Source organism: Pelophylax lessonae, assembly GCF_965119305.1.
Source record: "Pelophylax lessonae genome assembly, chromosome: 3".
Classification (NCBI taxonomy): Eukaryota; Metazoa; Chordata; class Amphibia; order Anura; family Ranidae; genus Pelophylax; species Pelophylax lessonae.
The window spans coordinates 394405003-394417377 of NC_138770.1; the positions used below are offsets into that span (position 1 = coordinate 394405003).

The 12375-nt window shown below is 40.8% G+C and overlaps 1 protein-coding gene across 1 annotated transcript in view; it reads left to right on the top strand.

Moving 5' to 3' along the window:
- AFG1L (AFG1 like ATPase) overlaps positions 1–12375 on the top strand; it is a 206146-nt gene that overhangs the window by 101807 nt on the left and 91964 nt on the right. The window lies entirely within an intron of this gene.

A 12375-nucleotide genomic window follows, 5' to 3' on the forward strand; every position in this document is an offset into this window, starting at 1 on the left:
TCCTGGATCTTTTCACTTCCTGATCACCGCACGTGAAGTGTAGATTATCCTGGTGGCTGCAGGTGCCTGTTTCTGCTGGGTGGTGAGTCTGGTGGGGTCCTCTCCCTCTCTGCTGAGAATTGAATCGGTGCTCTGTTACTTGCGACCGAGTGATGCTGCCGGAGCGGTAGGGGTGTCCCTTAGCAGTATTTTTACACCGTTTCTTGTGGGGTCCCCCTATTGACTCATAGAGTCTTTGGAGCACATTTCCCCACCTGATCTCCTTTCTGGGGCTGCGGGGCCCTCAGGTCCCAGCCATCCATCGATGCTCTGACAGCGGTCCTGGAGTCCTTTGTGTCCTGGGTGGGGGTGTTTTTTGGCCAACGGGCTTGTAAAAAGTGCCCCCTGTCTTCCCCTGCTTCATCTGTCTCCTCAGATCCTGAGTCTGATTCAGCCTCCACAGACCTGAGACACTTTGCTGGGTCTGCGACCACACACCCTGAGTTCTCAAATAGTTGGGAAGATTCCTGCACGTCTGCAACCGCGCACGAAAAGGCGCTGGTGGATTCACTGATTGAATCTGTGCGTGAGACCGTAAAAATGGAGGACGCAGCTAGCGCTGCAACGAAGGTGTCGGTTCCCTTAGGCAGTCACAAGCCATCCAGAGCGGCAAAGGTGTTTCCTTTCCCTGCCTATTTTGACAGAATTGTCTCTAAAGAGCCCACAATATGTACACCCTGGCTGGTTCAGGACTGAGTCCGGTATTGACCATTCCACTGGTGTCGCAAACTTTGACCGAGTGGGCTAAGCTTTTACGCCGTGACTTAGAAGGGGAGCAGCCTGCCCCTGCCTTTGCTGAGCTTGCGGATCATTTAGTCCAGGGGCTGCAGTTTATTTGTGATGCCTCTTTTGATGCAGCTCCCCTAGTCGATAGGCTCTCTTTCAGCAGTGGTCCTTCGGCATATTTTTTGGCTCAAATGCTGGTCTGCGGACCGGACTTCTAAGAAGGCCTTGACTGATCTTCCTTTTCAAGGAGATCGCCTGTTTGAAGCTACCCTGGATGACATCATTAAGGGTCTCACAGGGGGGAAGAGTACCTTTTCTTCCGCAGGTTACTAAGGGCAAGGACTCTCATCGCAGATGTGGTCCATCCTTCTGGGCTCATAAGAAGTTTGTTTTTTTGGGGGCAACTGACAAGGGATCAAAACCCTTCAGGGCCTACTCTGGTGGATCCAAGCAAACTTGGTGTGGCAAGTCGAGAGCCGGCTTATCCAGACCTGTGAACAAGGCTCCTTCAGTATAAAGGTGTGCTTTCACCCATATCGGGGGTGGGGGGACGTCTTTGCTAGTTTCCAGACCCGTAGACTTCCCTGGTACAAGACAAGGGTGTCCATGAAGTCATACGGTCTGGCTACAAGATTGAGTTTTGCTCCTACACCCTGGCAAGGTTCTTTCCTTCCAACTTGCATCTGTCCCCGGACTGCTTACAGGATCTGTTTGGGGTGGTACAAGACCTGTTACATCAAGGGATGATTGTCCCGATTCTTACATCGGAATGTTTTCAGGGTATTTAGCCAAACCTGTTTACAGTTCCCAGGAAGGAAGGCAAGGTGCGTACAATCCTGAACCTCAAGGCGCTGAACTGCTTTATACAGGTGCAGACATTCAGAATGGAGTCTTTTCGCTTGGTGGTGGCATCTCTGCATCAGGGGGATTTTCTCGCCTCTATTGACATCAAGGGTGCTTACCTTCACATTCCAATATGTGCCGATCACCAGCACTTCTCCGCTATGCCGTGGGAGAGGAGCATTATCAGTTTTTGGCGTTATCCTTTGGTCTCGCCTCTGCTCCTCGAGTCTTAACAAAAGTGTTAGCCCCGGGTTACGCCAACGGGTATAGCGGTGCTGGGCTACTTGGACGACCTCCTTCTGTGAGCATAGTCTCCTACTGCTCTGGTGGAAACCTGGGAATCACCATACAAACTCTGAGTGAGTTTGGCTGGATTCTGAATTTTCAGAAGTCTGCTCTGGTTCTGTCCCCAAAGCTGGACTATCTGGGTCTGACTCTGGACTCGGCCTTAGCCTCTGACAAACTCCAGAAACCGCAGGCTGCGATTTGTCTTCTGCTGTCCAGCGGATGGTCATCCCTCTGGACTTGCATGCGGGTGCTGGGCCTGATGTCTACCTTCGAGGCGGCTCCGTTTGCACAGTTCCTTACGAGGCTCCTGCAAAGAGAGATTCTGGCCAAATGGGACAAGACTCCATAGTCTCTGGACTTTCAGATCCGGCTGAGCCGAGGAATGAACGAGTGTTTGATATGGTGGCTTCGGTTTCCGGCACTTCGGCTGGGCAATGCCTTCATCCCCTTGTATTGGACAGTGGTCACCACGGATGCCAACCTGTCTGGCTGGGAAGGCATCCTCGGAAAAAATTCTGCTCAGGGTATCTGGACACTGGAAGAATCCAGACTACCGATCAATGTCTTGGAACTCCGAGCAATCAGACTGTGCCTGGAACTTTGGACGGATCGTCTTCAGGGATGTCCAGTGCGCATTCAAGCGGACAATGCCATGGCCATGGCTTATGTCAATCACCAGGGGGGCACAAAAAGTGTTCTGGCTAAAAAAAATAAAAAATGAATTGTTCCACATTGCTTATAGATACAGCGGTGAATGATGGTTTGTTTTAAAGTGCTTCTTGTGCTTGTTCAGAATATGTAAATATTTAATGTGCATTATCAGGGCACAGATTTACTTTATTAATCACCTGCCCAGCACAACAGGGCCACCAGTGTGAGCCAGATTGAGATTCACAGTGCCATTAAACTAACATGTGGATTGGAGCTTCCTTATGGGGGGGAGGGGGATCAGGGGGCAAATGTAATCAGTTTTGTAATGCTTCCTCATTGTGCAGTTAGCAGGCTTGAGGTGAGAGGATGACCAAGCTGTATTGCAATATTGTAATATGAAAAATAAGATGACTTTCTTGACTACACTGCTCTGTGTGGCAAAAATGTTTGAACAGAATTAAAATATATTTTCAGGTAAAACCGTGTTTTACTTTTATATTTTCTATCAATATATAGATGTTTGGCTAGAGTCCAAATGTATTTGGCTCGGTAATGCCATAAGGACTAGTCTGTGACTAAGGTTTCTTGTGTTTTAAACATTTGGCTTTTCTGTGCTTGAATAGCTTTCTCTGCTTTATCATGTGCCCCATAAGAAAGATATTTTTATAAAGTGAATAAACATGTGAGTACCACTAAAGCTCTTCTTTATAAAAAAAAAAGACAACTTCAACAGGCTGCGCTCTTTACTAGGTGATACTAAATGGGATCAACTGTTAACAAAGAACAGGGAGTTCTCTAAGTGTGTTACATAATAGCATTCACCATTCCATAGGAGAACAAAAGTAAACTCATGTAGCTCAATGCTATTCTTCGCAAGCAAATTAAGGAGTAGGTCCTGGGGAGAATAATTATATTTAAGAGGATAATTTTGCCCAAAATATTATATAGATTCCAAATGTTACCAATTGCCATCCCACCGGCATATTTTAAAACAATATGTTGTTAAACTTTATATGGCAGGGGAAAAAACCTAGAGTGCGGTATATGGTTCTTAGTAGAGATAAATCACAAGGGGAGACTAGCAGCACCAGATAATAAAAGATATTACACAGCAGTTAAAATCTCACGTATGACAGAGTGGACAAAAAACAAAAAACTTGGATAAAAGATGAGTAAAGATTGAAACCACATTAGGCAGTACACAATTGGATAAGAATATTTGGTTTCTACCAAAATATAGGGAAATACACCAAGACACATGAAAGAACGAGAGTTGTATATAAGATTTGGGACATATTTCACAAACAAGCCAAGTGGGAACAAAACTCTATGTTACTACCATTAGAAGGCACAAAATATTTTGCACCAGGAAATGAGAAACAATTTGGTAAATGGGTAAAAAACACGCAGCTAAAAGATATAACATGCAGAGGAAAGATTAGGCCATACCACAAACCTAACACTAGGGGAGGAAACATTTTTTTAAATGAATGGAGATATTTACAGGTAAAACACTTTATGGGATCTCTTCCTTAGCCCATCAGATCAGAGAAAGAGCTGAAGTGTGTGGAAAAGCTCTGTAATCCATTAACAAAAACAAAACATACAACGTCTAGGATATACAATATGTTAACTGAGATGGTAGAAACCTGGGGAAAAGAAATAGGATCACGCTTAAAAGAACACGAAGTGAGCACTGTAGTGAGAGCCGTATATTGCTCTGCAATAGATGTGAATACCGTCGAAATGAACTATAAATGATTATCAAGGTGGTTTATAACACCGGTAAAAGCACATAAATGCCAGCCAGAGAAATCTAACTTGTGTTGGAGGGGCTGTGGGTTGCAAGGTACAATGCTTCATATCTGGTGGGAATGCCGTAAGATTCGGGAATATTGGTTAAAGGTAGAACAACTTATTAGAGAAATTACAGGTTAACATCATGGATGACCCATGAACATGTCTGTTCCATAGAACAGACAGACCCTTAAAGCAGTATAGAAAAATAATTGACCCCCCAAAATGGTTAGAGACAGAAGGTCCCACCGTATGAGAGTGGTGTTGTAGAAATGAATATATATATATATATATATATATATATATATATATATATATACACAACATGAAATACCTGAGTAGCAGATGTGAGGAACAAGTAGACAGTTTTTCTAATAAATTGAGACAATGGGCAGATTTAAAAAAAACTAAAGTATATATAGGAATATGGACTGATTAGGGGGGCGACTAAAGACTGGGGTCCTGTAAACATAAATAGAGAGGTAGGAGAAGGAGCACAACGTAGGAACAGAGTGGGAAAAGGAAAAGGGGGAGGGGGGGATAGGGCCTGTGGGTTATAGGAAATTAAGTTGAGTTTGAAATATGTGAAACATTTTTATAGAAAAACATGAGTACTACTAAAGCTCTTCATTTTATATATATATATATATATATATATATATAAAAAGCCAACTTCAACAGGCTGCGCTCTTTACTAGGTGATACTAAATGGGATCAACTGTTAACAAAGAACACAGGAGAAATAGGAGTTCTCCAAGTGTGTTAAATAATAGCATTCATCATTCCATTCCATAGGAGAACAAAAGTAAACTTGTTTAGCTCAATGCTATTCTTCCCAAACAAATTAGAGAGTAGGTCCTTGCTTTCAAAAAATATAAAATGGAAGAGAGCGCTTTTGACATTTAAGGTTTGCAAGCAATGAAATAAGAAATGCAAGAGGACAATCGGAGCAGCTAAAATTGATTATGAAAAACGCATAATTTAAATACATTAACAGTAAAAAGGGTAAGTACTGAAAAAGAAGGCCCTATGACGGGTGAACATTGGACCTTAGTCACAAATGACACAGATAAGGCTAATGTGTTAAATACATTTTTCTTCAGTATATTCACAGGAAATAGAATAGCTTCATTAGAACTAGTAATGCAAGAGTAACGCCATTGTAGTTGTCAGAATGTGGGATTTCAAAACAGATTAAAACTTCAACTTGATGAAGTGAGCAGTAAAATATATAAAAAAAGGGCAGTAGATGTTAACCACAAATGCTTAATATATAAATGTACGTCATTTGGAGCAGTGGCAAGAGTTATGCATTTTGGTGCTAAGAATTTGCAGGCAATATATTCTTTAGAAGGGGTTACACTGGTAGACTAAGTGATGGAAAAAGATTTGGGGTTCTTACTAGATCACAGACTTAAGCCTCAATCACACAATGAGAATATTGGAGGAATGACCATCCGTTTTTAGTTTCATGCTAGTCTCATATCCAAAATGAATAGGTTACTCAACATATGAAAGTTCTCGTATGACAGAATACAACTAGTAAGTAGTAGTGTAATTAGGAAGTAATGTAATGTGTTGAATTGTATTGTAATGTATTCTTTCGTTTCCAAGCATGCGTATTCTTGCTAATTGGATTTTTTTTTCGGATGAACACTTTACTAATTAAACGAAAATCAGACGTTGTATTCACGTACGATAAAAAAATTCTAATCGAAATCGGCTGTTGAAAGCACTATACTAACGATTAGATAGTTGGCTGATCATTTGTCGTACAATCGTTTTCGTAAGATTTTCTTATCATGTGCACAGGCCTTTAGAAATAGCATGCATCTAGTCTGCTGCTAGCAGAGTGAGCAGAATTCTCGCATGCATTAAAAAAGGTGTTTATTGGAGGGAAAAATCAATACTATTACTCCTTTACAAAACATTGGTTTGGTCTCATCTTGAGTATGCAATTTATTTCCCCAATCAATAGAAAGATATTCTAGAATTATAAAAAGTTCTCAGTTTCAGGGAATGTCTAAAGCTGGCCATTCATTATACAATTTCCTTTTTCAATTTCCTTTAGCAGTACCTTCAACTATGTAGTGCAAGGGCCTGCCTGATTGCATACATATCGAAAGTGTCTGGGTTTGACCTCATATGGTTTTTCGGAAATCTTAAGGCAAATTGTACAAGTTAATTGTATCTCACAAAAGTAAGTACACCTCTCACATTTTTGTAAAAAAAATGTATATCTTTCCATGTGACAACACTGAAGAAATGACACTTTGCTACAATGTAAGGTAGTAAGTGTACAGCTTGTATAACAGTGTAAATTTGCTGTCCCCTCACATTAACTCAACACACAGAAATTAATGTATAAACCACTGACAACAAAAGTGAGTACACCCCTAAGTAAAAATTTCCAAATTGGGCCCAATTAGCCATTTCCCCTCCCCGGTGTCATGTGCCTCGTTAGTGTTACAAACTCTCAGGTGTGAATGGGGAGCAGGTGTGTTAAATTTGGTTTTATCGCTCTCACACTGGTCACTGGAAGTTCAACATGGCACCTCATGGCAAAGAACTCTCTGAGGATCTGGAAAAAAGAATTGTTGCTCTATGTTAATATGGCCTAGGCAATAAGAAGATTGCCAAGACCCTGAAGCTGAGCTGCAGCATGGTGGCCAAGACCATACAGCGGTTTAACAGGACAGGTTCCACTCAGAACAGGCCTCGCTATGGTCGACCAAAGGGGTTGAGTGCACACGCTCAGCATCAAATCCAGAGGTTGTCTTTGGGAAATAGCCTGTCAGTGCTCAGACCATATGCCGCACACTGCATTAAATTGGTCTGCATGGCTGTTGTCCCAGAAGGAAGCCTCTTACAAAGATTATGCACAAGAAAGCCCTCAAACAGTTTGCCGATGACAAGCACATGGATTACTGGAACCATGTCCTCCCATGTCCTTTGGTGTGATTGGACCAAAATAAACTTATTTGGTTCAGATGGTGTTAAGCACATGTGGTGGCAAACAGGTGAGGAGTACAAAGACAAGTGTGTCTTGCCTACAGTCAAGCATGGTGGTGGGAGTGTCATGGTCTGGGCTGCGTGAGATCTGCCGACACTGGGTAGCTACAGTTCATTGAGAGAACCATGAATGCCATCATGTACTGTGACATACTGAAGCAGAGCATGATCCCCTCCCTTCGGAAACTGGACCCCAGGGCAGTATTCCAACATGATAATGACTTCAAACACTCCTCCAAGACGCCCACTGCCTTGCTAAAGAAGCTGAGGGTAAAGGTGATGGACTGCCCAAGCATTTCTGAGTCCAGACCTAAACCCTATTGAGCCTCGTCAAATGGAAGGTGGAGGAGCTCAAGGTTTCTAACATCCACCAGCAAATTGGTGTCATGCAGGAGTGGAAGAGGGCTCCAGTGGCAACCTGTGAAGCTCTGGGGAACTCCATGCCCATGAGGGTTAAAGCAGTGCTGGAAAATAAAGGTTGCCGCACAAAATATTGACACTTTGGGCCCAATTTGGATATTTTAACCTAGGGGTGTACTCACTTTTGTTGCCAGCGCTTTATACATTAATGGTTGTGTGCTGAGTTATTTTGAGGGGACAGAAAATTTACACTGTAATACAAGCTGTACACTCACTACTTTACATTGTAGCAAAGTTATTTCTTCAGTGTTGTCACATGAAAAGATATAATAAAATATTTACAAAAATGTGAGCTGTGTTCTCACTTTTGTGACATACTGTATATATATATATATATATATATATATATATATATATATATATATATATATATACTCTTGGATAGATTGGACTAGACCTGTGAATATTTCCAACCTTGCATACCATATGTTACTATATGTACCTGTAAACTTGGAGGTATACATAGCCATATTTCTGCTAACTAAAAGTCATTGATGCAATTATTTCGTTTAAACAAAATGGTGTGCATGTTTTTATATAACAAAAGAAGCCATGTGTTTGGGATTCATTTGAAATACACTTTATTTGTGCAGCGTATCAGGTTTATGGAAGGTTATAGGTTAAGATCTATTGGGCAAAGTGACTATGAGCAGTTGTTTAAAACACCAAGAATAAAGCTTCACCTCACTATGAAGCTACATGTTTTTCAGATGGGCCATCTGCTGAATTGTGTTGTTCAGTTAGCTTATAATAGTGCCATGTCGTTTGATTCCACTCCACAACAGAGGACAAGTAGACAACTAAAGTACTATAACCTAGATTCTCCTCATCTTTCAGCATTTATACCTTGAGGACAATGGGGATGTAAAAAACATTCATGTTTTGTGTTATTCAGTATGTTGCTTCTAATTAACAGGTCCACCCCAATGTTTGTTACCACTTTGTTCATAAGCACTCTTATTCTTTCATTAAAAATGATCTGATTTGCTTTGTACGAATGCAATAAAATACAGTGATTTTTTTGTGCTTTAAATGCATAATGAAAAAGGAACATTGTTTTGCTTAATTAAACTTAAATATGGGTGAGAAAATTAGGCATATTGCAAATTCTTCCTAAGATATGGAATATTTTGGAAATCTACCATAACTAAAATGTGTTTCCTTTAGTCTCTTAATATTGAAGGGAATGTAATTGGTGTCTATTCCATAATTATTATCATTTTCAAAGCTTCCTGATGTTTTTGCACCACCGTTTGCAACCCTCACTTCTTTCAATTTGTGGTAAGAATATTTAAAACACATCTTTGGTTATAAAGTTATATGAAAACTGTTTTTTCTGCCCTCCTTTTCTTTGTTTGCCATCTCTAGAAGTGTCATTGAAGAATAGCACATCATTGTTTGTGTCAGTGATAGAAATATTGCCCCATTGTTGATGTCACTTGGAGGAATACAGTTGTACCTCATATCAAGGGGACGAATAGTGCCTTAAAGTGTAATTAAACCCAATTCATTAAATACTATCAATAAATTCTGTATTACATGCTGTTCATTCTCACTCATTCACTATAAGATTTGTTTTCTGTATTCTGTAAAAAAAATTGGTTGATCCTGCTGTTCTCTATCTCCCTGTTTTGTCCAAGTCCTCACTGCAGTTGGGGATTGAGCAGAGCAGTGTTGGCAGCTAGTGCACATGCTCAGTTTTCAATGTGTTTCTACCCTGAGCATTTCTTCCCTATCCCATCTTAGCAGCCCATCTGACTATACAATCGCACATGTAGGCATATACACAGTGCTAAATGACAGCCCACTCCCTCTTTCTCCATGCCCCCTAAACAGCTAAACATAGTGGGGTTGGATATTACATCTTAAATAATGGAGGCTTCACTTCCCTGTTCTAAGGCACAGGCTGGAGGAATGTGACACAGGCTTTGACTGGCAGAAATCCATCCACACCATGATATAACCAAAAAATATTTAAGACTTATTTTCAAATATATATGTGTATGACAATTTAAAACAGTTTATTGATATGAATTATTTATTATTATTATTTTTTTTTATTTTTTGACCACCTGCAGAAGACTAGAAGCTCTTTCTGTCACTGTTTCCCTACAGACAGGCTAAGAAAGAGCTGAGTCATGTGACAGCTGTATATTAATTAGGAAAAATGTACTTAGATGTTATGTTTTTTAGTTATTTATTTTTTATTAAAATAATTACAGTGCCATCATCCACATGCAGAAAGAGAAGGGATAATGTAAATTAAACAGTGTGGGTTTAGTATCACTTTAAGTGTTTCTGAGTTCTCACACCTATTTCCCCCTTATGTGTATATTAACTGGGTGTTGTTTTCCTTAACTCCTTTTTCTGTCTCTTTTTTTTTGTCTTTGTGCTTTTTCTGTCTGGACTTTATGTTCCCTGGATGTGTTTCATCATACCTTTTGTTCCCCTTTATATTTTCCCCATGCACACCTTGTGTATTGTCCCATTCTTGTTTTTAAAGTATTTGTAAAAGCTGAAGGTTTTTTTACCTTCATGCATTCTATTCATAAAGGTAAAAAACATTCTGCGTGCTGCTCCCCCCCCCCCCCACAGCCCCCCTAATACTCACCTGAGCGCCCTCTCATTCCAGCAATGTGCACGAGAGACTCGGCTGTCCCAGGACTCCCTCTCCTCATTGGCTGAGACAGCAATGGGCACCATTGGCGCCCACTGCTGTCAATCACAGCCAGTAAGCCAAAGAGAAGAGAGTGGGGGACGGGCCGAGCCGCAGCTCTTTATGTCTTGTGAACACATAGAGCCAGACTCGGGAGCAAGCACACACCAGTGCCCCCGTTGCAAGCAGCTTGCTCTGTGGGCACTAGTCAAGGGGGAGGATCCAGGAGCGCCAACAGGGGACCCGAGAAGAGGAAGCTCAGGACTGCTCTGGGCAAAACCACTGCACAAAGCAGATAAGTATGACATGTTTGTTATTTTTGTTCCTACTTCTGTACCGCTCATCGTGTATTTTTGTCGCTACTTTGACATAAAATACCGGAGTTATGGCAGCCGATAGCTGCCATAACCCTGGTATTTTCTTACACGGCCGGTAGTCCTTTTTCACATAAAAGTGGTCCCAGTGGCAGATTCGCCACAGGATTACTTTTATGGGCGGCAGGAGAGGTGCCTGATCCCCTCTCGCTAAGAGCCGTTTGTAGCGGGGAAAACAATCCGATCCCCTTTGTGGCTGAGCAGGAAGTTGAGTGAAGGCAAGATGCCCCCCACTCTACTCTATGCCCTTAGAGGACCGGAGCAACGTCAAACGTCACTTCCGCCCAACGACCTTAAAGGGCCAAATTTTCAATTTTTTTTTTTTTTTTTTATTGCTTTTAAGGGTAAATGTGAAATCTGAGGTCTTTTTGACCCCAGATCTTACATTAGAGAGGACCTGTCATGCTTATTTATATTACAAGGATGTTTATATTCCTTGTAATAGAAATAAAAGGGATAAAAAGTTAAAAAAAAAGTAAAGTAAATAAGAAAAAAAAAAAAATTAAAGCGCCCCGTCTTTCCGAGCTCACTAGCAGAAGCGAATGCATCTGCAAGTCGTGCCCACATATGTAAACTGTGTTCAAACCAGACATATGAGTTATCGCCGCGATCGTTAGAGTGAGAGAAGTAATTCTAGCACTAGACTTTCTCTGTTACTGTAAACTGGGACCTGTAGAAATTGGTAAAGCGTCGCCTATGGAGATTTTAAAGTACCAAAGTATGTCGCCATTCCACGAGTGTACGCAAGTTTGAAACAAGACATGTTAGGTATCAATTTACTCAGCTTAACATTATCTTTCACATTATAGAAAAAAATTGGGCCAACTATACTGTTTTCTTATTTTTTATTTAAAAAAACAGTTTTTTTCCAAAAACAAAATTGCGTTTGTAAGACCGCTGCGCAAATACGGTGTGACATAAAGTTTTGCAATGATCTCCATTTTATTTTCTATGGTTTCTGCTAAAAATGAATAAATATATATATATATAATATATATATATATATATATATATATATATATATATATATAAAATGTTTGGAGGTTCTAAGTAATTTTCTAGCAAAAAATACAAATTTTAACTTGTACACAACAAATGTCAGAAATAGATCTGATCCTTAAGTGGTTAAAAACATCTGATCCTTTAATGCACTTCCAGATCAATACAAAACCTGACTGACAGATCAGGAGCTGCACAGTGATTTTTGACAAGCAAGTGACTGCTGGGCGTAGGATCCCCGAAGCTTGCACATCATGAACAGGGTAGAGGTGCATTTTGACATCTTTGCTTTGGGCACCGGATGACCTTGTCCAAGCACTTGGCATAGTTCACCTTTGCGAAAATCCTGCCTATGCAGATAAGGAGTGTCTGTAGTTGAAAACAAACTGTGCAGTTTGGACAAAAGTTGAATAATGCCCTTGCAATAGATGTAAGCTTTTTACGTTCCTCATAAAGCCTGATTCAAAAACTACCAACGATTGCATCTCCCCATCCTGCCTTGTTGTTAGGACATTGCTAAGACACGTCCACTGTTACTGTTCACCAGGGATGAGCTTGGGCGTGTTCGAG